The sequence below is a fragment of the Ictidomys tridecemlineatus genome, chromosome 13 (genome assembly GCF_052094955.1).
Source record: "Ictidomys tridecemlineatus isolate mIctTri1 chromosome 13, mIctTri1.hap1, whole genome shotgun sequence".
Lineage (NCBI taxonomy): Eukaryota > Metazoa > Chordata > Mammalia > Rodentia > Sciuridae > Ictidomys > Ictidomys tridecemlineatus.
In genome coordinates this window covers 72023592-72047197 of record NC_135489.1, presented here as the reverse complement: position 1 = coordinate 72047197, position 23606 = coordinate 72023592, and the positions used below count along the sequence as shown (strand labels likewise).

The window sequence follows — 23606 nt, the reverse complement described above, 5'->3', positions numbered from 1 at the left end:
TAAAGAGGCTATTCAAAGGAATTCTGTTTTCCCGGATTAGGAAGGAGATATTAGGTGGATCAGGGAGGAGAGAAAAACAGGTATGCTTTAGAGCAGCAAAGCTATGTTCAAAGTATGAACTGGACCACTCTTGTGGAGGTTCTTAAAGGAAAAGTAGAGAAAAAATGGTGAGAAGGAGCATGTATCTGACCTATGGCCACAGGCATCCTGGACCACCTTCCCACATGGCCTGGACACAGCTCTCTCCAAGTCTTTCCTGTACCATCCAGGACCCTCAGACCCTGGGGATGCACTGGGCATTCAGCCAGGTCCAGTGTGGCCTCTGGTGGTCAGGTAGCCTGCTAGCTGAGAGATGGGTTTTCTGGCCCTGAGAGCTGGCATGCACCTGTTCATGGGAGACTTTTTCCCCAATGTAATGACCTCAAAAACTTCACAGGTTTCTGGTTCATTTCCTTCTAATCAGATCCTTGTGCAACTAACCATAGCCACAGATGCTACCCAGTTAGTTACCGAGCTTGAAGCCTGTGTTATACACTGGTCTGTGCTCTGTGCATTTCCTCCAGCTACAGGGAATCCCTACAGCTCCATTCCTTGGCTCCCTGAGCCTGGAAAGGGTGCTGCCCTGGATTGATGTTTGCTGCTCTCCTCCTTTGGTTAGAAGTTTAAGTGAAACTGTGAAGGATGTCTGGGGCCTGAGTCTTACCTCCTGCAGACTGCCACTACAGAGCTAACTCCTACACCCCTGGATATTGGTAAAAGCTGAAAGTAGCCAGCACATGATGGGTATTCGAATCTTGTCCATCAGCTCTGACAGGAAGGTTAGACATGGCAGACAGAGGTAGGTCTTAGGCGGGTAGGTAGTCTGCAGAGAAAGATGCAAGGGAGACCAATTCTCATGGCTCATGTCTGTAATGCATATTTTTCCACAGGTTTCAGGGAACTGGCTTTCCCTTCTGTCCTAACATTAACCTCCCCAACCAGCACCCCACCACTGGGCCACTGCTGCATTTTTTTAAGTGTGCTAAAATATACATGACACAGAATGCACCATGTAAACACTTTTAAACATATAGTCAGCGACATCAAGCACAGGGTGTTGTGCTGCCACCAGATCATGCTCCAGAGTGTCCTTACCTCCTTCCACACACACATGGACTCCCAAGCCATATAGATCCCTGCTCTACTTTCTATCTGTCACTCTGATTACCACAGGTAACTCACATAAGTGGAGTTGTTCAGCATTTGTCTTTGGTTTCTGGTTTGTGTCACCTAGCATGATGTTTTCAAGGTTCATCTGTATGGTGGCATGTGTCAGCCTTCAACCTTCTTAGGGCTGGATAATGAATGCCACTGTATGGGTGGACACTGAATCTGTCCACTCATCTGTTAATGGGCACTCAGGCTGTTTCCACCTTCTGGCTGTTGTGATTGCTGTGAACTTATTTGAGGCCTGCTTTTACTTCTTTTGGATGTGTACCTAGAAGGGGACTTACTGTATCAATTTATTACATTTGTCTCTAGCTAGGGATGCTCCACCACTAAGCTACATCTCAGCCTATTGTTTTACTTTAGGACAGAATCTGGCTTAGTTGCTGAGGCTAACCTTAAATGTGTGATCCTTCTGCCTCAGCCTCTGACCTCACTGAGTATGTGCCACAGTGCCCAGCTCAGAGAGTTTTGATGTGCATTGCCATGATAATTAATGATGCTGAACATTTTTTCATGTTCTTCTCAGGTATGTATGCATCTTTGGAGAAATGTCTAAGTCCTTTGCCCTTTGCTGAGTGGGTTGTTAATTAACAAATCAAAATTTCAGGATATTAAACACACATCATTTCCAAGTATGATCAATCCTGGGAATTCAAGGATGGCTTAAAAATATCTACAAATGTCATCAGTTATATAAATGAAAAAGTAAACTCTAAATGATAATTTAAAAAGGTAGAGAGAACATTTGACAAAAATTCATGATTTAGAAAAAAAATGCCCTAAGCAAAGTAGAAATAGGGAACTTTCCTTACTTGTATAATGCAGAGTGGACATTTGTGCTAACATCTGTACTAAAATTTATGCCTGACTACAAACTTTCAGAAACAGCATTAAATCATTAAATTCACTATCCTGTTCAGGTCCTTGGCCCATTTATTGATTGGGTTGCTTGTCTTTTTGGTGCTTAGCTTTTTGAGTTCTTTATATACCCTAGAGATTAGTGATGTATGAGAGGTAAAGATTTGCTCCCAAGATGTAGGCTCTCTATTCACCTCACAGATTGTTTCTTTTGCTGAGAAGAAACTTTTTAGTTTGACTCCATCCCATTTATTGATTCTTGATTTTAACTCTTGCACCAAAGGAATCTTATTAAGGAATTGGGGCCTAATCCTACATGATGCAGATTAGGGCCTACTTTTTCTTCTATTAGACACAGGGTCTCTGGTTTCATTCCTAGATCCTTGATCCATTTGGGGTTGAGTTTTGTGCATGGTGAGAAATCCGAGTTTAATTTCATTTTGTTGCATATGGATTTCCAGTTTTCCCAGAACCATTTGTTGAAGAGGCTATCTTTTCTCCAATGCATGTTTTTGGTGCCTTTGTCTAATATAAGATAATTGTAATTTTGTGGGTTAGTCTCTGTTCCTGTATTCTGTACCATTGGTCTACCAGTATGTTTTGGTGCCAATACCATTCTTTTTTTTTTTTGTTGTTACTGTCGCTCTGTAGTATAGTTTAAGTTCTGGTATAATGATGCCATCTGCTTCACTCTTCCTGCTAAAAATTGCTTAGAGGATGATATACAATCAATCAAAAACTTTATGAAAAATGTTCATCATCATTAGCAATTAGAGAAATGCAAACCGAAACTACTCTAAGATTTCATCTCACTCCAGTCACAATGGCAGCTATTATAAATACAAACAACAATAAGTGTTGGCAATGATGTAAGGAAAAAGGTACATTCATACACTGCTGGTGGGGCTGCAAATTGGTGCAGCCATTGTGGAAAGCAGTATGGAGATTTCTTGGAAAATTGGGAATGGAACTACCATTTGACCCAGCTATCCCTCTCCTCAGTCTATACCCAAGTGACTTAAAAACAGCATATTACAGGGACACAGCCATATCAATGTTTACAGCAGCACAATTCACAATAGCTAAACTGTGGAACCAAACTAGATGCCCTTCAGTAGATGAATGGATAAAAAATATGTGGCATATATACACAATGGAATATTACTCATCAATAAGAGAGAATAAAATCATGGCATTTGCAGCTAAATGGATGGAGTTAGAGAAGATAATGCTAAGTGAAGTTAGCCAATCTCAAAAAATCAAATGTCAAATGTTTCCTCTGATATAAGAAGGCTGGTTCATAATGAGGTAGGGATGGGGAATGTGGGAGGAATAGATTAACTCTAGATAGGGCAGAGGGGTGGGAGGGAAAGAGAGGAGGTATGGGATTAGAAATGATTGTGGAATGTGATGGACATTATTATCCAAAGTACATGTATAAAGACAGGAATTGGTGTGAATATACTTTATATACAATGAGAGATACGAAAAATTGTCCTCTATATGTGTAATAAGAATTGCAATGCATTCCACTGTCATATATAAATAGAAAAATTAATTAAAAATAAAAGAATTTGAGAAAAAAATAAATTTACTACCCTGAGTTGCTGGAGATGTGCATTTCTAAATGTGTGTCCAATAGACACTTTGATTTATTTTATGGTGCTCTGGTGGAACTCAGGGCCACACACATGCCAGAAAAGTGTTATACCTAACCCAGCTGCTTCCCAGCCCAACATTTTGTTTTTACTGAAGCAGACATATGCTAGATTGTTTGTACAGGACTGTTCAGAATTGCAAAAACTCAAGTACACACTAAATACTGGTTACTGGAAACAGGTATCTGGAAGAATATACAGTGGTTAAAGCAGCTGAGCTGTTCACCAGGAAGTCACTGAAGGGGCCTGCAGTGAGGCCTCCCAGGCCTGAGGGCAGAATGGTGCAGGACAATGGCAGGGTGTTTACACAGGTGCACACAAGTCCTCAGAGAAGCTTAGGAATGTGGGGAGGGGATTTGACAAGAAAGGGTTGCCCATGATGCCACAACTGGATGTATATGTGTTGTTCCTTCAAAATATGATCTAGCCAAGGGTGGTGATACATCCTTATAGTCCCAGCTCCTTGGGAGGCTGAGGCAGATGGATGGCTTGAGTCCAGGAGTTTGAGAGCAGCTTGGACAACATAGCAATACCCCCTCTTTAAGTAAATAAGTAAAACAAGATCTAAAGCAAATAGTCCAAAAATGCTCAGGTCTCTTAGAGCTTAATGGTGTGTACATTATTATCATTTAAAGTTTGAAATACCTCTTGATGAGGAAAAGGGGTAGACCTGAAAAGAAGGAAGATGGAAAATGACATTGGGAATTAAGTCCTTCTCTTTAAAAAGCAGTGGGGCCAGAAGGATTTGAAAGGATGTAAAACTGCTAAGAATTCCCCAGGCCTTGGGATGCCCCAGGGCACAGCTGACCCCTGTCCCTCCTCGATGGGTGCCATCCCTAACCAGGCCTTTCTCCTCCAGTGTTTTCAAGAGAACTCTGACCTCAAGACCCACAGGCCCTTTGTGGCTGTGATGACCACTCTCTGTGAATGCAAGGAGTAAGCCAGCAAGAGCCTGGCCAGGTGAGAGGGGGTGTTGGAGGAGGGAGCACTGGGAGGAGGGAGGAGGGAGCACTGGGAAGAGGGAGGAGGGAGTGCTGGGAGGAGGAAACGCTGCCCCTGGGGTGCACTGGCACCTCCAAGCCAGTGTCTGCCTTGAACCCCATCACCTGCTTGGATTCCAGGTGTGGAGTGCAGCTGTGCCCCACCTGCCTGGGAGATGCTCATGATCCTGTGTGTCTGCCCTGTGACCATGTGTACTGCCTGATGTGCATCAAGAGCTGGCTTGTCCCTGGGCAGATGATTTGCCCCTCCTGTTTAACTGACCTGCCAGATAATTTCTCTGTGACAGTTTCCCAAGAGCACAGGTAAAACACTCTTTCTCTTTAAAAGTATTTCTCTTCCTCTTTTCTCTTTTTTTTCCCAAATATAATATTCAGAAATTTAATTTCTATTAACCTTTGTCTGGTAAAAGCCTGGCTTCAGAGAGCTGTCTGAAGTATGACTTGGGCACTTCTTAGATGATGGGTGTCTCTAAATTCCTCTCTCCCCAAGGCACACACATCTGACAAGATTTTGAGACAGCAAAATTCAGAAAGTAATAAATGAAGCCCTTGAAAGAGATCCAAGAAACTTGGATACAGCTTCTCCAGCCTCCTTTTCGCATAGGTGGCAGGTGCTAGGCAAGCAAGCCCTCTACCATTGAGCCACACACCAGCTCTCTCCCAGCCTCTGGGAGGTCAGGAAGGGGAGCTGTGGGCTTTAGACCATGGTCATGCTCCATGAGTGGTTGCTTTCTCTTCTGTTTCCTCCCAATGGAGGGGTTCTATGACAAGCTTAGGCAGGTTAAATGATGGAGGTGTTCCTGGAAGAGATGTGTGTAGATGCTGTATGCAGTTTTTAAGACCAGCTAATGAACAAAAGTAGATATTTGAATCTCTTGATGTAAAACAACATGCTGTCCAAATCTCAAATCATTCTTCTTGCAGCGATTTGGGAACAGGGTCTCTGAGTCTTCTGACTGGGTTTTCGCTGTTTCCTTAGGGTGGCCATTGGGAAACATGCCCAGTTCCGGCAGATGTGCAACAGTTTCTTCATGGACCTGATTTCTACCATGTGTTTCAAAGACAATAACCCTCCTGAGAAGAACGTGATTGATGGGCTTCTGTCTCTACTCTTCGTGCAGAAGGAGCTCTTGAGAGATGCTCCCCAACGTGAGTTGCCTTCTTCTTTCAAATCTTGATTCAGTTCCTCTCTGTTTTGTGCCATGATATGAGCAATAGCACCTTTCTCTTTCTGGCTAAGGATACCAGGAACACACAAAGTCTCTCTCACCATTTGATGATGCTGTGGATAAGACTCCTGTCATCCGCTCTGTGGTGCTGAAGCTGCTCCTGAAATACAGGTAGGAGCAGCTCCCTGAATGCACACTTCTCTGAGGCCTTGGCTTCTCTGGCCTGTGTTGTGCTTGGTCTTTGTGCCACCACATATCCTCACGCATGATTGGGGAAAGTTTCTTCAGAGTGTTTAGACATGTCTCTGTGGGCATACTGTTATGCTCGAATTCAGGACCCCCAAAAGACCACCAGAGACCAAGATCGATGTAAGAAGCAAAGAGGTGTTTATTGCAAGCTAGCTCAGTCCTCTGCACACACAGCAACTTGTGGCACTGAGAGGCCCCAAGCCCAGGGTTTGCAGCAGTTTTATGCACTCTTTGGGGAAGGCAGGGACTTCACATACATCATAGCATCTCTTAGCAAATCATCACACACTGCGGGAAAATCAAACAACAACTCTTTAACATTGATTAGCACATTCACTGTCGGAAACAAGTTGGGTAAGGGTGATTGGTTAGTACCAGAGAGGAATTCGTTTGAACTGATTCGTTTAAGCCACGAGGAGTGTACATGCTGAACTACATGGTTTCCCAACATGTTATTAACCACCATAAACTACTATGAGGGTCATCTGGCATCCCAGGTATTTTTCCTGTCTCATGCTGATTGGTGGTTGCTAAGGGGTTGCTATGGGTCCTCACCTAGCCTGACTGAGTCAGGGACACCTGGCATAGAGGTTCTCTCCTGTTATTTGTAGATAAACAACTCATAAGGGTGGGTATGTGTGCCTAGGAGTGCTCTGTGGGTCTTTCCAAGGACAAGGGTCACGCCCCCTTCCTTGGACAGGCTTTGCTCTGAGGTAGATGCTGGCCAGGCATGGGTATGAAGTGAAAATACAGAGTGCTGGGAAAGGACCCTTGGTGTGGTGATGCATGCAGAACCCAGGAATGATTGTTCTGACCTTAGCTCCATGGCCACCCCAGAGTGATTTTTGGTGTGGTAATTCAGAGTCTCCCTCACCCTCAATGTCCTCCAAGTCCAGATTCCACAACATGTGGACTCTGTGTTTTCTCAAATTAGGCAGTCGGTGATGTCCAAGCATAGTGTCCTCTGGCTGATCCTTGTGTTCATTGAGCTTCAGTTCTCAGAGTGCCGGCAAGGACCCTTTGGTGGGGAGTTGGTTCCTGAACTCTGAATTTTTAAAAATAATACTGAGAGAGTAATTTGCCTGTTCAACATGTCCATGTTTGCAATAATATTGCCAAAGCTTTTCTGCATGAAGGAAATAGCAACCACAGTTATGGTCTTCTTCTTCACTGTGCATATGTACTTTTTAAAATGCCAGTTTCACTATGAGCTTTACTAAATCTCAACCCTTGAGTTTGAAATTTAAAAAAAAATTAGTTATAGTTGGACACAATATCTTTATTTTGTTTATTTATTTTTATGTTGTGCTGAGGATTGAACCCAATGTCTCACACCTGAGGGCAAGCACTCTACCATTGAGCTACAACCTCAGCCTGAGGTTGTGATTTTTAATGTTGGTCAATGGAAATTGACCTAGAACACTGCAAAACAGAAGACAGTGCTTATCTCAAAGAATGCTACTCCTAAAGTTCTCCAGATAAGAACTAGCTGCTTGTCTCAGGCCTCGCAATTTTGCCTGAACCAGTGACCACCGGACTACAGATCTGTGGTGATGTTAATGCATGTAGGTAGGTATCTACAACAAGAGATTGTAGACTAAAAAGATGCCAACATCTCAAGATTTGCCTTGCTCAGAAAACCAAGGCTTTTCCAAATGACCAATGCCTAATGTCACAGAATCATGTGTGTCAAAAAATGATCCAGTGGCTGGAGATGCAGCTCAGTGGTAGAGCTTTTGACTATCACACAGTGGGGACCCCAGTTTGACCCATAGCACTGGGAAAAATCCATAACAGAGTAGACTATGTGATTGTAATATACTTGATGAAAACAACTGACATGGTATCAGGTTCTATAACCAGCCTTCAGAAATGATAACTTTAAAAGTGTTCTTACAGTATTGAAAAGAATAACCCCCAATATATGCAAGAACTATTAAAGATTTCTCCCTTTTCCAACTATATCATGTGTAAGGCCAGATTTTCTTCAAATGCTTCAAAGTAGTATCAGAAGCAGATGTAGGAAGTCAGCTGACTTCTGTTAAACAGGCTTCCAAGAATTATAGGAAAGCCACTCTTATAAACATCATTAACACATGTGGGTTTATTCTTTTTATCTTAAATGAACTGATACACTCTTGAAACTTTTCAGTTTCTAATACTATAGGCATTGATAGATTTGACCCACATAAACAAATCAAAAAAACAAGGAGAGAAATGAATTACAGTAGATGGGATAGAAAGAGAAGATGGGGGGGGAGAGGGATAGTAGAGAATAGGAAGATGTGAGGGAAGGGGAGGGGGATAGTAGGGGATAGGAAAGGTAGCTGAATACAACAGTTACTAGTATGACATTATGTAAAAATGTGAATGTGTAACCGATGTGATTCTGCAATCTGTATTTGGGGTAAAAATGGGAGTTCATAACTCACTTGAAACTAATGTTTGAAATATGATATGTCAAGAGCTCTGTAAGGTTTTGAACAACCAATAAAAATAAATAAATAAATAAATAAATAAATAAATAAATAAATAAATAAATAAGTTTTAAGACTGTAAAAGGGCCTGAATCCAAAATGTTTGAGAACAACTGGTCTGCAAACTGGAACTTAATATTCCTTCAAGCCTCTGCAAACATATTTTTAATAAAAAGCTGTTAAGGAATCTCCATATTGCTTTCTAGATTAGTGGCACCAATTTGCAGTCCCACCAGCAATGTATGAGTAAGTGTGCCTTTCCCCCCATATCCTCAATAAAACTTATTGTTGTTTGTATTCTTACAAGCTGCCATTCTGACTGGAATGAGTTGAAATATTAGATTAGTTTTGATTTACATTTCTCTAATTGCTAGAGATGTTGAACATTTTTTCATATATTTGTTGATTGATTGTATATCATCTTCTGAGAAGTTCTGTTCATTTCCTTAGCCCATTTTTTGATTGGGTTATTTTTTTTTTGGTGTTAAGTTTTTGAGTTCTTTATATATCCTAGAAATTAGTGCTCTGATGTCCATGTGGTAAAAATTTACTTCCATTCCGTAGGCTCTCTCTGTACCTCACTGATTGTTTCTTTTGCTGAGAAAAAGCTTTTGAGTTTGAATCCATCCCATTTATTTATTCTTTTTTTAATTAGTTACACATGACAGTACAATGATCTTGACATGTCATACATTTGAATTAAATGGGACATAATTTCTCATTTTTCTGAGTGTACATGTTGCAGAATTACATTGGTTATGCAGTCACGTATATATCCACAGCAATAATAATAATAATTTTATTCTTAAAAAATAAATTTATTCTTAATTTTATTTCTTGTGCTATAGGAGTCTTGTTAAGAAATTGGGACCTAATCTGGCATGATGAAGATTTAGGCCTACTTTTTCTTCTAATAAGCACAAGGTCTCTGGTCTAATTCCTAGGTCCTTGATCCATTTTGAGTTGAGTTTTGTGCATGGTGAGAGATAGGGGCTTAATTTCATTTTGGTGTATATGGGTTTCCAGTTTTCCCAGCACCATGTGTTAAAGAGGCTATCTTTTATCCAATATATGTTTTTGGCACCTTTGTCTAGTATGAAATAACTGTATTTTGTGGGTTGGTCTCTGTGTCTCTGTACCATTGGTCTACAAGTCTAATTTGGTGCCAATACCATGCTTTTTTAGTTACTGTTGCTCTGTAGTATAGTTTAAAGTCTGGTATAGTGATGCCACCTGCTTCACTGTTCTATCCAACTTGGGTTTATACCCAAGGACTTAAAATCAGCATACTGTAGTGACACATCCACATCAATGTGTATAGCAGCACAATTAGCAATAGCTAAATTGTACGACCAATCTAGATGCCCTTCAGTAGATAAATGGATAAAGAAACTATGGTGTATATATACACAGTGGAATATTACTCATCATTAAAAGAGAATAAAACCATGACATTTTCAGGTAAATGGATAGAGTTGGAGAATATCATGCTAAATGAAAAAAGCCAATCCTAAAAAACCAAAGTCTGAATATTTTCTCTGATATGTGGATGCTGATCCAGAATGGAGGTTGGGGGGAGCATGGAAGGAATGGAGGAACTTTAGATAGGGCAAAGGGGAGGGAGGGAAAGGGAGGGTGCATGGGGATAGGAAAGATGGTAGAATGAGATGGACATCATTACACTAAGTACATGTATGAAGACACAAATGGTGTGACACTACTTCGTGTACAACCAGAAACATGAAAAAAATTGTACTCTATATGTGTACTATGAATTGAAATGCACTCTGCTGTCATGTATAACAAATTAGATTGAATGAAATTAATTAAAAGAGCTATTAAATCTATATACCTATATATATTTTATACCTTTATACACACAGAGAAATAGATGGGCAGATGATTGGTTAATAGATGCTCTTTTGTATAGGGTGATTCTGCCATTCTAATGTCATCAGGAATAATATTTATCTTTCCACAGCTTCCATGCAATGAAAGATTACATCCAGGCCTACTTGTCCCTATTAGAGAAGAAGGCATTCATCATTAAAGATAAGACTGAACCCTACATGCTCTTCATCAACTGCCTGGAAGTAAGCCAGCTGCCACTTTGGTGCTTTTCTTCTACAAACTCTCTGAACCATATGGTTTACACAGTGGCAGAGTTTCTGAAAACTGAAAAAATGCAGCTTTATTCAGTACAATTAATAGATGCTTTTTTTCCATGTGAAAAAAAAAGAAAGAAGTTTCAAAGACTTTGCTCTGCTCTTAGATGTCACACACACAGTCACAATTCACTTGGTGATATTTCCATCACTGCGTGTCTGATGTTGGTCTTGTGAGATCCTCACCTAGCATCTGAAAATGTCTGATGTTAGCACAGCAGTGAAATCCCCTACAGATGCATTTTTTGAAGGTGTCCCTGTTGTTCAGCAGTATATAGAGTACAAATAAAATGCTAAATGAAAAGAGCCAATCCTAAAAAAGTCTGAATGTTTTCTCTGATATGTGGATGCTGATCCAGAATGGAGGTCGGGGGGAGCATGGAAGGAATGGAGGAACTTTAGATAGGGCAAAGGGGAGGGAGTCATGTACATGTGTGTGCAAAGCAGAAGAAACCACAGCCTGGATGAGTACACAACAGGGTTAGCAATGGTCATCCCCACCTGGCGAGATCCTGAATCCTTTTTATTTTTATTGTCTTCATATTTTAATTCCTAAAACTTGTATAATGCATATTATAAAAATAGATTATACACATTTTTTCCTTATCAGTTTGCTTTTTTCTGGTTGTTTTCTATAATTTTAGAAGGATGGGGAGTTGCCTGTTGGAAAGTATAATATTCTTTTCTTTCTTGTTCTCTGTTCCTTAGGATTCAATTCATTAGAAGACCAGCGCTTACTGTACAAGGAGTGAACTCGACTGCCTGAGGGAAGAAGGCCGTTTCCTACAGACCTGCTCCTCAGGGAGACAAGGCCAAGGCCCATGCTCAGCAAAGGCATGGACCCTGGTGCCAACAGTCTTGAAAGAACAGTGACAGAAATGGCCATTCACACTGCAGCTGTCCTTCTGTGTGGACAGAGTGAAGTCTTGGTGCCCCTGAGGAACTTAGCTTTCTCTCCCGCCAGCATGTCGGTAAGCTGCATGATGATAACTTTGATTTTACAGTGAAACTTCAGTGTATTTTTTTCATGTTGAGACCTAGCCGGTGGCCGTGGGAACTCTCAAACCTGTCCACCTTTTAGATTCTCTGCCCCGTTGACCCACTTGATCCTTCAGCACAGTGCTGGTGAAAACATGCTGTGCCCTTTGCAGGTTCACACAGAGCTGTTGTACATCCTCTGTAAACAGCTCTGGAGCTGAGAAGAAACTGCCTCACTCTGTGCCTCTTGCTGGGCAGCAGCTGCAGCCCAGAGGCCCTCTCAGCAGGGCCACTTCTGCTCTTGGTCTTTCAGAATGCTTTTCTTCCAACCATGCCTGAAGACCTGCTGGCTCAAGCCCAGAAGTGGGAGGGTCTGGAAGGCGTCCAATGGTATAGTGAGTACCAGTGTATGGGGAGGGGTCGCACTCTTCTCAGCTTGTAAGGTCTGCCTGCGGCCATGCCATACCTGAGGCTGGACCTGGGCTTCACTAGGTTCTGCTGAAAGCCCATGTTACTTGCCTCCTCCTGCCTTTGGCTTGAGGGCCACAGAGTTAATTGACTAGATGACCAAATAATTTCCCTATGTAGTCATGGGATAAGAGCCATTGGGCTACACTGGTGCTCTCTAGAAATGTCACTTGGAAGAAGGGGGGCCTGGAGACCACACTGAGGCTCAATCAAAGGCCAGTCACAATCCAGAGGTTTTTGACCCAGAGAGAGCTTCCCGCAGCCTACACCTGAGAGACAGCCACATAACCCATGACTTTATATGAATTGTGCTGTTGCCTTAAGTAAATAATCTTCTAAAACTAGTTTTTAAAGTTGTACTGAAACATGCTTTTGCCAAAAAAATAAAAATCCAAGAGAAAAGAAAGATATACAGTGCTGCCACCAAGTTACCCCTGGTTTGTGTCTGGAATTCAACTTCTCTCTGCTGTGTAAACCAGACTATTTTCATGGGTGATATGTGTTCACTGAGCTCCAGGAACATGCAAGTAATTTAGCTGATGGCATGGCTCCAGGCTTCTGGTGAGGTGTTTAGGACATGGGCTCTGTGTCCTGTTGGTCAGGGCCAGAGAGGAGGGCAGCAACTTACCCTTCCCACATTTGGAATTTGATGGAGACTTGCTAATATGTGTCCTGTTGTTCTTTGAACAGTTTGTCCCGATGGTCATCCGTGCACTGTAGGAGAGGTGAGTCTTGGTGTTTGGGGGAGGCTCAAAATGTGCATTCCCATCTGGGGTGGTGGGGAAAGACTTGGGAATAAGGGTCTTCACCTTCTGGGAGGCACAGGTGCATTCTGAGGACTACTCAGTGTGTTCCAACTGAGTCTCATTTAGAGATACCAAGGACATAATTCTTTCCTGCAGGTCATCTGTGCATTGTAAGATATTTAGCAGCATATCTAGTCTCAGCTCACTGGGTGCCAGTAGCAGTACCCCCCAGCCCAGTGTGATGCCCAAGAATGTCTGCAGGCATCACCCAAGTCTCCTGGGATGCCATAATGCTGCTGGCTGGGAGCACTGTAGCAGGGCTCAGCCACACAGACCCTCAGCTGGATCACTAGCCAGAGAGAAATGTGGGCTGAATACCAGAGAACAGGAGAAGACAAGAAAAGAGGACTGATTTTTGGCACATTGCAGCATTTAATATCCAATATTTAGATTATAAATTACTAAAATGATCTAGCAAAGGATTATGAGAAAGAGTAAGTAGGGAGGTAATACAAATACCAAAGGGGATTGCATCACCTTAGATAAAGGGAGAAAGGGAAAATGAATTTCTGCTTCAAGATGCAGGCAGTAACCATAAGTGTCACCACTGTCAGATTGTCACCATAAGATGAGGACAGATGATTAATCATGCATAAGCAATGGAACAGAGTGAATACAGATAAGTCTTCCCAAGAATTTGCAATTATAGAGAGAAGAGAAACTGATGATAGATAGAAGTGTTCAGTAAAGGCACTTGAAGGTGGGAGGTGGTACAAGATCTATTATTCTGGAGGAAAGAACTTGTTACTAAGGGACTATTATTGCTAAGAAGACCAGGGCTAATTGCAAGTACAAGATCTAGTACACAATGAGAGTGAATAATTTGATGATTGAATTAGTTAATTGAGGGTAAATACTTTGAACGGTGCTTGTTAAAATCTCAAAGAACTTTCAATAGGTGCTATTATGGTATTATAGATTGGTCTTCAATTTGATCAAAAATTGTATTTTTTTCAAAGTCTTCTTTATTTATCATTGTAATTTGGCTTTTCCCCCAACATTTTTGTTAATTATTTTGGTAGCCTCTTTCTTCTCCTTTTAATTGTGGTGGGTTCATATTTAAATCATTAATTTAATTATCACTGTATTGGGTTCTAAGTTAAAGTAAACATGTGGTCCACCAACCATCAATAACTAGAATTCTCATTCATAAGAAAACATTTCCTCATTGACCTTGGGTTTTATGAATATTTTCTTATTTTACAGATGTAATATCTAAATCAAGAGTATTTAGAGTGGTATTTTCTAATGTCAACACATAAATAAATATTGTATGTAACTGTAAATATATCTATATGCCTGAACAGTGCTATGTTTTCAACCAATTGAATTAAAAGGGTGTAAATAAGAACTGGCACTTATTTCATCCATATTTTAAATTCTTGGAAACTCTTCAAACAATTTAAAATACATTTAGTATCAACGTACAACTTGGGTTAGAAAACAAAATAGGTTCACTTGATTTGGGTCATCTACTACATCATTGTCCGCAGTCACTGGTCAAAGTGCTTTCAAAGTGGTTATTTTAGAGCCAAATAACCCTGAAACAAAGACAAAACAATAACTGTTTTTTATGCACTAGACATTAGTAATTTAAGAATTCTTCAAGTTGGAGACATCATTCTGGCTGGTATATAATTAAATCATTCCAGAATGTGCCACTAACTTTAGGCTACTCTACCAAAATTGCAGGCTTCTGTGGGAATTTACTGTGGTATAAATTGTTAATCCAAGGCTCCTTCAAACTAATACTGACTATCAATCTCCAAATAAACTACTGCTATCCAAAGCAACAAAGTGAGCCACTAAAACTGATCTGCTAGACACTTGGTGATACAGTGATCATTGGAGGAAACAGGAAAAATATGAAATACAAAACATTTCAATAATTGAAGTTTAAAGAGGAGAACTTTTAGCTTTTCTGTCTGTAGCACAATATTAAAACTCTTATCTTCACATTACTGCATATATGTAGACTATTGGTCTACTAAAAGGAACCACAGCATTAAGTCAATATACATATCCAGTCAAATAGTTGAACAAATAGGTGGAAAAATGCCTGAGACTGCACTTACACTAATTCTTTGTTTTTAAACCTTAACTATGTTTATTTTTTTAAAATTTGTTCTAATTAGTTATACATAACAGTAGAATGCACTTTGGCACATCATACATAAATGAAGTATAATTTCTTATTCTTCTGGTTGTACATGATGTGGAATCACATCAATTGTGTAGTCATATAAGTTCATAAAGTAATAATATCAGATTTATTCTACTATTCTTCAAACCCTCATACCCACTCCCCTCCCTTCATTCCCTTCTACCTAATCTAAAGTAACTCTATTCTTCCCTAGCCCCAACCACCCCCATTGTGAATTAGCATTCTCATAGCCGAGAAAACATTCAGCCTTTGGTTTTTTGGGGAACTGGCTTATTTTGCTTAGCATATATTCTCCAGCTCCATCCATTTACTGGAAAACATCATATTGTTTTTGTAGACTTAGTAATATTCCATTGTGTATATGTACCACATTTTATTTATCCATTCATCTGCTCTGCTGAAGGACACCTCGGTTGATTCCATAGTTTAGTTATTGTGAGTTGAGCTGCTATAAACACTGATTTGGCTGCATCACTGTAGTAGCCTGATTTTAAGCCCTTTGGGTATAGACCAAGGAGTGAAACAGCTGGGTCAAATGGTGGTTCTATTCCAAGTTTTCTGAGGAACCTCCATACTGCTTTCCAGAGTAGTTGCACCAGCAGTGAATGAGTATACCTTGTTCCAACATTTATTGTTGCTTGTATTCTTGATGATTGCCATTCTGACTGCAGTGAGATGAAATTGCAGAGTCCTTTTGATTTGCATTTTTCTAATTGCTAGAGATGTTGAACATTTTTTTTTCATATGTTTATTGATCAACTGCATTTCCTTAGCTATTTATGGATTGGGTTGTTTAGATTCTAATAATTAGATTCAGCTTGTTTTAAACATGACACGGTTTTGTTTAAGCCATTATGATCAATCTATGTGTATGAGATGGAACACAGTCATGTTGTAAAGATTATGAAATCAAATAAAATAATAACATATTTTATAAGTGTTTGAAAGATCTGAGATGTCTGGGATGTGCCTCCTAACAGGCAAAGCCCCTAGGAATATTATCTGTTTGTAAGGACCTTCAAATCAGCAAAAGGAAAACAGCATAGTGCTCAGCTTTCTATCTCCATGTGGATATTATTTTCAAAAGTCTCAGAAAACGGGGCTGGGGATGTGGCTCAAGCGGTAGCACGCTCGCCTGGCATGCGTGCGGTCCGGGTTCGATCCTCAGCACCACATACCAACAAAGATGTTGTGTCCGCCGAGAACTAAAAAATAAATATAAAAAAAAAATTTCTCTCTCTGTCTCTCTCCTCTCTCACTCTCTCTTTAAAAAAAAAAGTCTCAGAAAACATCTTACAGAGTAAGAAAGCTCATTGGGGGTAGGCACACAGAATTTGTATTAGAACATTAACAATTTGTATGGAAAAGCGTTGTCAGAAGAATGCTACAGGCAGCCTTTTGATGAAAAGAATAACCTCCATGGAAAGGCTTGATAAGCTTTAAATCCCAGCTCAACAATTACCTAGACGTGTGACACTAGGAAATGCATTTAAATTCTTGAGGCCATCGTTTCCTTATCCCTAAGTAACAGAAAGTGACGATTTAATGACATAACATGTGTAAAATCCCGGACTGTAGTGCAAGAATAAATGTTATTTTCGATGATCCAATTAGAATTTTATATATTATTTTTATGTACATGTACACGTATAGCCACGGTGGTAATATTTGTCTTGCCTGACCTTTCTAAATCCTCCAGTGCTTATACGAGTAATTGAATATTTAATCTTAGTATTTATTGTTAGAATTCAAAGGTCACCGTCTCCAAGCAACCCTGATCATTGTTTGTTACACTTAAAATATGTATGACTGAAATAGAAATCTTAGGTCTAAATATCACTAAACTCAAATCAAATCAACTAACTAACTGAATCAAAAATACATTTTTAAATGCATTCAATATTTTTTAATTAACTATGACTTCTTCAAGCAGAAGCAAAAATAGGGCACATAAGCTTGTTTTGATATCTTTTCACAAGAAACAAAGCCCATTCACTCAAATTATGTGCATTCAAATACATCTGAGGAGAACATATTTATTACTAGTACATTGACAGTTTCTTCCTAAATCTGAAGGTCAGTGTTTGGTATGGCAAACAATATATCACCCTCAGCAGATATCTAGATATGTGCACGTTGAAGTGAAATTCTGTTTACTAGGTCTTCTGCAAGATTAAAAGGAGTCTGTGTGTCCCCTTAAACCCTGGTGAGTCTATGCTAGTTATTCTCACCTCTAAGCAATGACCAGACATTGGCAACACTAGAAAGGGCATGACATCTAGGAGCCAATACTATGCACATCTAGCACCTGCAGTTGGCCATGATGCTAAATGCATTTCTGGAAATACTGACGGATCCACTAAGTGGGAACTTGTAACACACACACACAAAAAAAAACCTGAAGTTGAAGAGAGGCATATAGAACTAAAGTTGCTAGAACCTTTTGTTTTGTTTGCTTTACTTTCTTTTGTTTGATGAATTAATATTGTATATAGTAAAAATACACATGTAGGCATAATAACATTGTTGCTGTTGCATTGAAATTATAATATTCTCATCAATGTAAAAGTGCTATCATGAAATTATTTATTTTTAAAGCAACTAGATTGTATGATGTATTGATAATCTCATGAAGGGGAAGATCAAGGTGATAACATCCTTGCTCACATTCTTGGTCCATAATGGGGGAGAAGTTGAGATTTCAACATTTCAGGTGTTTCATGCTTGTACAAGTCATGGACATCAGTGTAATTCACCTACCCAAACTATGCAGGGCCTGTCAATGCTCCCTCTATGAATAGTTAACCCCTGTTCTATTTTCCATCATATACTTCATGACATGACTTCCCCAAAACGAAATGCAATTCAGAAATTTTGTGGTATAGCAAGCTAAAATCCACTACACATATTGCAATTCATCTTTCTAATGCTTTAATCATCAGGTATGTTGACTTCATTTTTAGGTTACTACAACTGAAATCTGACCCATCTATGGAAGATTTATAATCCCATATTTCAAAATGTTGTGCGAGAGGAGTAGATTCCCAATCTTTTCAATAACTCTTGCAAATTTTCTTATTTGTTTCCTTTGTTAAATTTTCCAGTTTACTCATTTGACCACCTCTGGATGAGGTGTAATGTCCTGGCTTGCTGTTTCTTTCAACAGACATGTTAATTTCTGGAAAATGAAGCCATGTGTAACACACACATACCCAATGCCATCTAGACATGTGCTAAGTTAGTGGATGAATGGATAGGAGAGTAGATGAGTGGGTTAACAAAAACCATTTCTTTTTCTTGAAGCTGAAGATAAAATTCTAAGCTCACTTGAATCCACTTTTTATTAAAGTGGATCGTGATTCTAATTGTTTCCCAAATCACCAGAAAGCATCTGGAAACATGTCAACAGGAAGCAGAGACAGACACCACTACCCAGGGACAGAACAGGAACCCCAAAGGCACACCCCAATGAGCCCCTCCCCCAGCCACAGCCACCTGTGTTCAGTTACCACTCATCTCATCCCTATCAGGGGAATAATTCACTGATTGGGTTGTGACTTTCACAGCCCAATCAGTTTACCTCAAAGCCTTCTTGCTTTGTCTCCCACATGAGCTCTGGTGGGGGGTGGGGGGGGGATCAACTCACATAGGAACAACAACAGAATCTGAGTTGTTCTTTTGGCAGGATTTCATAATTCCACCAATCTTTCCATGACACCTCAGGAAGAGCATCTCATCACTACTGAGGTGATGGAGACACACCAATAGTCTTCCCTGAGGCACAGAGAGTTGCTGGTATAAATGACTTATGCATCCGACTTGGTAATTATAGTAGTTTTATGAAGATGCCTTTTGGGCCACTTCTTTTAAATTGTTTTGGATCAATTTGAAATACACTGTTTGCATTTTAAATGATTCTTGGAGTATGGATTAGACTTTGTTTTGTTTTAGGTTTTGTTTTGAACTGTGTCTAGAGCTGGTACACAAAGACTCTCCAAATCAATTAAGTCTATAAAGAGGACAGAGTCTTTTCACTGTGATAGATCAAGAAAAATCCTTTTCTCAGAACATTTTCTAATGAAAGACACAGTACTGTATGCAAGCATCTTGTGTCAAGATGATTGACTTTCAGTTCATTAACCAAAGAGCTGGCTCTTTCTTAAAAGCTCAGCCCACATCTCAGCAAATATTTGATTGCAGAAAACTAGGTGTGAAGATTTAGAGGAAGAATTCATTACTGATATTAAATAAAGTTCAATTCATTTAACAATATACCAGTAAGTTTAAAAATAATGGAAATTAAATGGTACTTGTCAGAATAGGTTTTTTAAAGGATATTTTCTGAACTATTTGTTTTAGTTTTTTTTTTTCTTTTTTGTCATGTTTATAACAGAATGTGATTCAACAGAGCTGGTCAGTCAAATTAGTTTTCCACATTATTAATATGAACTGATGAAGTCTTACGAAGTTTGCACACTAAGTCTAGAAGCTCTAAAACTTTCCAGAGACAAGAATTAAAAAAAAATAATTTATGTAATTAATGACAGGAAAACATGTATGTCTTTCTTCTTTTTTTTTTTTAGATTGCTTTTCACTAGTATATCTTTAACATACCACTCAGCTTGATTAAAATTGAACAAACATTTTTTTTTCTGATTCTAGCCCTCTGCCCCTCATCCTCACAACTCCCCAGGGTACATACTTCAGAAAATTAAAGAATTGCAAATTTTTTCTTTGTCCCTTTCAGAAATAAATGGCCTCTTGCCAGCTTCCAAATCAAAAGTATCATTTTCATGAACTTAGGACCCATTCTTTTGAAATGTAACTGTCAAGAGAGGGCCCTCTCTACTCTGTAGGATCTGACTTCTGTATGGCAATCAGCACACCAGATGGACTGATGACAATGATGAACCTCTCCCTAAGTTCTCCAGTACTTCTCCACTGGCTCAACGGAGGACTTAAAAAATTCTCCCATGTTGTTTGGGTAGGAGTTAAGTTCAAGCTCTTTTCCCTATCGCATTAGTCCTGACATTTACTGCCATGCTCTTGAGGAAAACCTCCCTTGCCTGTTTAACGTTTCCCTTTGACATTCATAATTTTATTAAAACAAATTTTTGTTACCTTTTCTACAATTTCTATTTCCTGCCCTTTTTAATTTTCTATGCAAAACTGAATATGGTAAAGGATTACAAATATGAGGCCTTTTAAACCCAAATGGTATGTTTTTCTTCCCTTCTCTCTTTTACAATCAATTAAATGTCTTCTCAGGTCACATGAAACATATTTGTTTACCTGTAGGAGAGATTGTTAAAAATCTGCACAACACATACTTAATACTTGATGTTACAGAAGACAGTTTAGGTGGCACTTAGAAGAGTTGCATTTTATTTTCATTGCCATATATTTAATAATATTTTACACTTAATGTTATATTACTATATTTTTTGTTGTCATAAAAACAAATTGTATTTAAAATATGTGCTCAAGTGTCAGTCCATCTGTGAGAATGATGGTGCAAAGACACCTTCCCACAGGCACAGGACCCTGTGATAGCTCAGATCCTTGGCCATAGGCTGGGAAATTCAACCAAGTAAAAATGAACAACTATTACAAATTTTAAAATACTTCCAGCTTGAATTCTATGGTAAAAATTATTTGCTCATAGGTAAATTTAATAATTGAGGTTATGAGTTTATTAATTTTTCGTCTCAAATATTTATAGAAGCCAACTACTGGTCAAAAGTACTCTTCTTCTGGAATGAGAGAGAGAACAACAACAACAAAAAAACTATAAAGACAAACTTTTCTGATGATGTCATAATCCAAAGGGCCCAAAACTGTCATCACACCAGATGTACTGCTAAGACACTTTGGAAAGACATTCAATTAATAGAAAGGGAGAATACAATGTGAAGAAACATCAGAATTTATCAACAGAGAAGGGAGGAAAGACAGTCCTGGCAAGAGACCCAGTCCCCAGCTCTGTCCAGGAGCAGAGATGGAACACTGTGGCATTTGGGGACAAGGAGAGGATAGAGCTGTTTTTTGGAATGAAAAAAAGATTAAATCCTCATGCATTGCCAATGACTTTAGAATTAGCTTAGTTTAGATTTATCTTACTTTTTATGGTTTTATAGCTTTTGTTTCCTTTAATTTTTAATTTTTAAATTTCTTCTATATCTCTTATAAAGAGTAATAATCATTTTTATGTAGTTTTGAAATTTTTTGCAATATTATGTGACAGTCTCAGTCTTACATTTAGTATATTACTCATAAAATTTAACTTAGTTTTACCATCTTTTAAGACCTCTACATTAAATTGCAATTGACACAAAATAAATCACACCTCATTTTTAAAAGCCACTGACACAATGTATTCATCATCTCAAAGGTTTTCTTGTGCCCCTTTGCAAATCCTCCTTCCCACTTCGCCAGAAAACCCTGATCTGCTTTTGTTCCTGGATTATTTTGCATTTTCTAAAATGTTATGCAAATGAATCATACATTAAACACTTTTTGGCACGTAGGCTTCTTTTCAAAGTGTAACTATTTTGAGATTTCCCCACATTCTTAGTACATTACGGGTCCATTTTCTTATTACTGAGTTACAATCCATGGTGAACTCATGCCTCCACGTTCTTTCAAGCGACTGTTGATAGACAGCAAATACATGTGTAATGATCACTGTAGGGCCATGCACTTTCCTCTCTATGCAAATACCCACAAGTGGAGTGACTAAGTCCTAATGTAGGTCAATGTTCACTTATTTAAGTAATTGACAAATTATTTGCCATTTAAGTTCCATTTAAGAGGAGGTGGGTGGGAGTCCCAGATCTTCCATCTCTTCCCATGCGTATTTTAAGCTTTATTCTAGTACGAAAGTGATTTTTTTTTCTCTTATTATTGATAGTCAAAGGTTTTTTACATGTTGTGGGTAAACATCGTTCATCAGATTTTCTCCTAGAGTGGGACTTTTTAAAATTCAAGTCAAGTCTTCCAACGGGGAGAAATTTCTAATTGTGATGAATTTAAACATACAACATTGTATGCAACTTTTGGCCCACACCCATGGACAGTATAATTAGTCCATTTGAAATTGTTCTTCAGCTCACTGATGCTTTGGTCATTTATTTATTGGTGTTCAGCATATGTTCCTAGTGTTTCATTGGGTTGATCCTGTTGCTGTGTCTTCATGAGCTCCATAGCAAAGTCAATCTTGTATTCATTCCATCCAGCATATTTTTTCATCTTAGACACACTAAGTTTCATTGGAAAATATAATTGAGTCTTTTTTATACATTCTATGTCTCTACTTATGAATATATAAAATAGAATTATAATTTCTGTTTTGATGTGCTTATCTGCTAATTCTAACATCTGTGTGGGTGCTTGCTGCATGGATTGCAATTCTTGATTTTTCTTCTCATTATGGATTGTATTAAATGGAAAGCTTTTAATTTCTTTTCTTTCTGGAACTTAAAAAAAATCCTTTATATATTAACGAGATTCTTACAGGGATACAGTTACTACTTGGACCAGTTTTACCTTTAGGAATTGTCTGATACAGATGGTTAGGTAGTAACCCAACCTTTTTAATTTCAGGGTTTTTTCCTACTATTGAGGCAAGACTCATCTCTGTTCCCTGCAAGCAGTCTGTGAACATAAAGTCATTCGAGCCAGGCTGGTGGGAGTAGGTACCAATTCAGGTCTTGTGTGAGCACTGGGTTCCATTCCTTGTAACTCAGTGGATCTTCCCCTTATTTGGGGATTTTCTCATGTGCATGCCCTGATCAGACCTCTGTGAATTTCCGAGGAGGACTCTCTGTTATCTAGGCTTCCTCTCCATACACCTTTCTCTCAGATAGTCTTATCTACCTTTCCAGTTTCCAACTCCAACTTCTGGATTTTCCTTATGAAACTCTCTCATCAATTATGAGAAGGCACAGTGGAGAGAAACAGGAAATAAGGCAATGCCATTTAGGAGCCAGGAGGAGGAACAAAAAAGATAAGCCACCAACACACCATGAATTGAAAAAGATGGCATCATGGTGAACCATGCTTTGGAGTCTTGCAACACACGGTGTGCCCAAAGCTGAAGAGAATGGGAGATTCCTCAGCACACAGCTTCTGTTGAAACACAGGGACCCTTCAGTTTCTCACTTGCTATGTGTTTTCCGACTCTCTTTTTACCTCTTCTCTTCAGTTAGTTCTTTAACTTTCTTTTCTCCTTTTTTATTTTCTATTCAGTTTCTGCTACTGTTTTCCTTCCAATACCTGAATTGTTTATCTAAATTACAACCCTCTACTGTCGTAATCTATTCATTATCCCATATATATATACATGATATATATATATACACACAGACTTTTAAACTACAGCTGTTGTAATAAATAATTTTATTTG

At 39.0% G+C, this 23606-nt stretch overlaps 1 long non-coding RNA gene and 1 pseudogene across 3 annotated transcripts in view; both read left to right on the top strand.

Annotated features, from left to right (window-relative positions):
- Positions 1-5904, top strand: part of LOC144369680 (E3 ubiquitin-protein ligase RNF213-like) — a 67621-nt pseudogene extending 61717 nt beyond the window's left edge. Inside the window, exons 38-40 of the transcript XR_013429432.1 lie at positions 4585-4685; positions 4847-5029; positions 5706-5904. The product of XR_013429432.1 is annotated as an E3 ubiquitin-protein ligase RNF213-like (transcript). The remainder of the gene's footprint in view (positions 1-4584; positions 4686-4846; positions 5030-5705) is intronic.
- Positions 5905-5969: 65 nt separating this feature from the next.
- LOC144369903 (uncharacterized) lies at positions 5970-12502 on the top strand. 2 transcript variants are annotated; one of them, XR_013429750.1, is made up of 4 exons: positions 5970-6066; positions 10603-10714; positions 11495-11757; positions 12078-12502. It is a non-coding gene; the product is annotated as an uncharacterized LOC144369903 (long non-coding RNA). The 2 variants fall into 2 exon arrangements; XR_013429749.1 differs by lacking the exon at positions 12078-12502 and having other exon boundaries at positions 11495-11795.
- The last annotated feature ends 11104 nt before the right edge of the window (positions 12503-23606 follow it).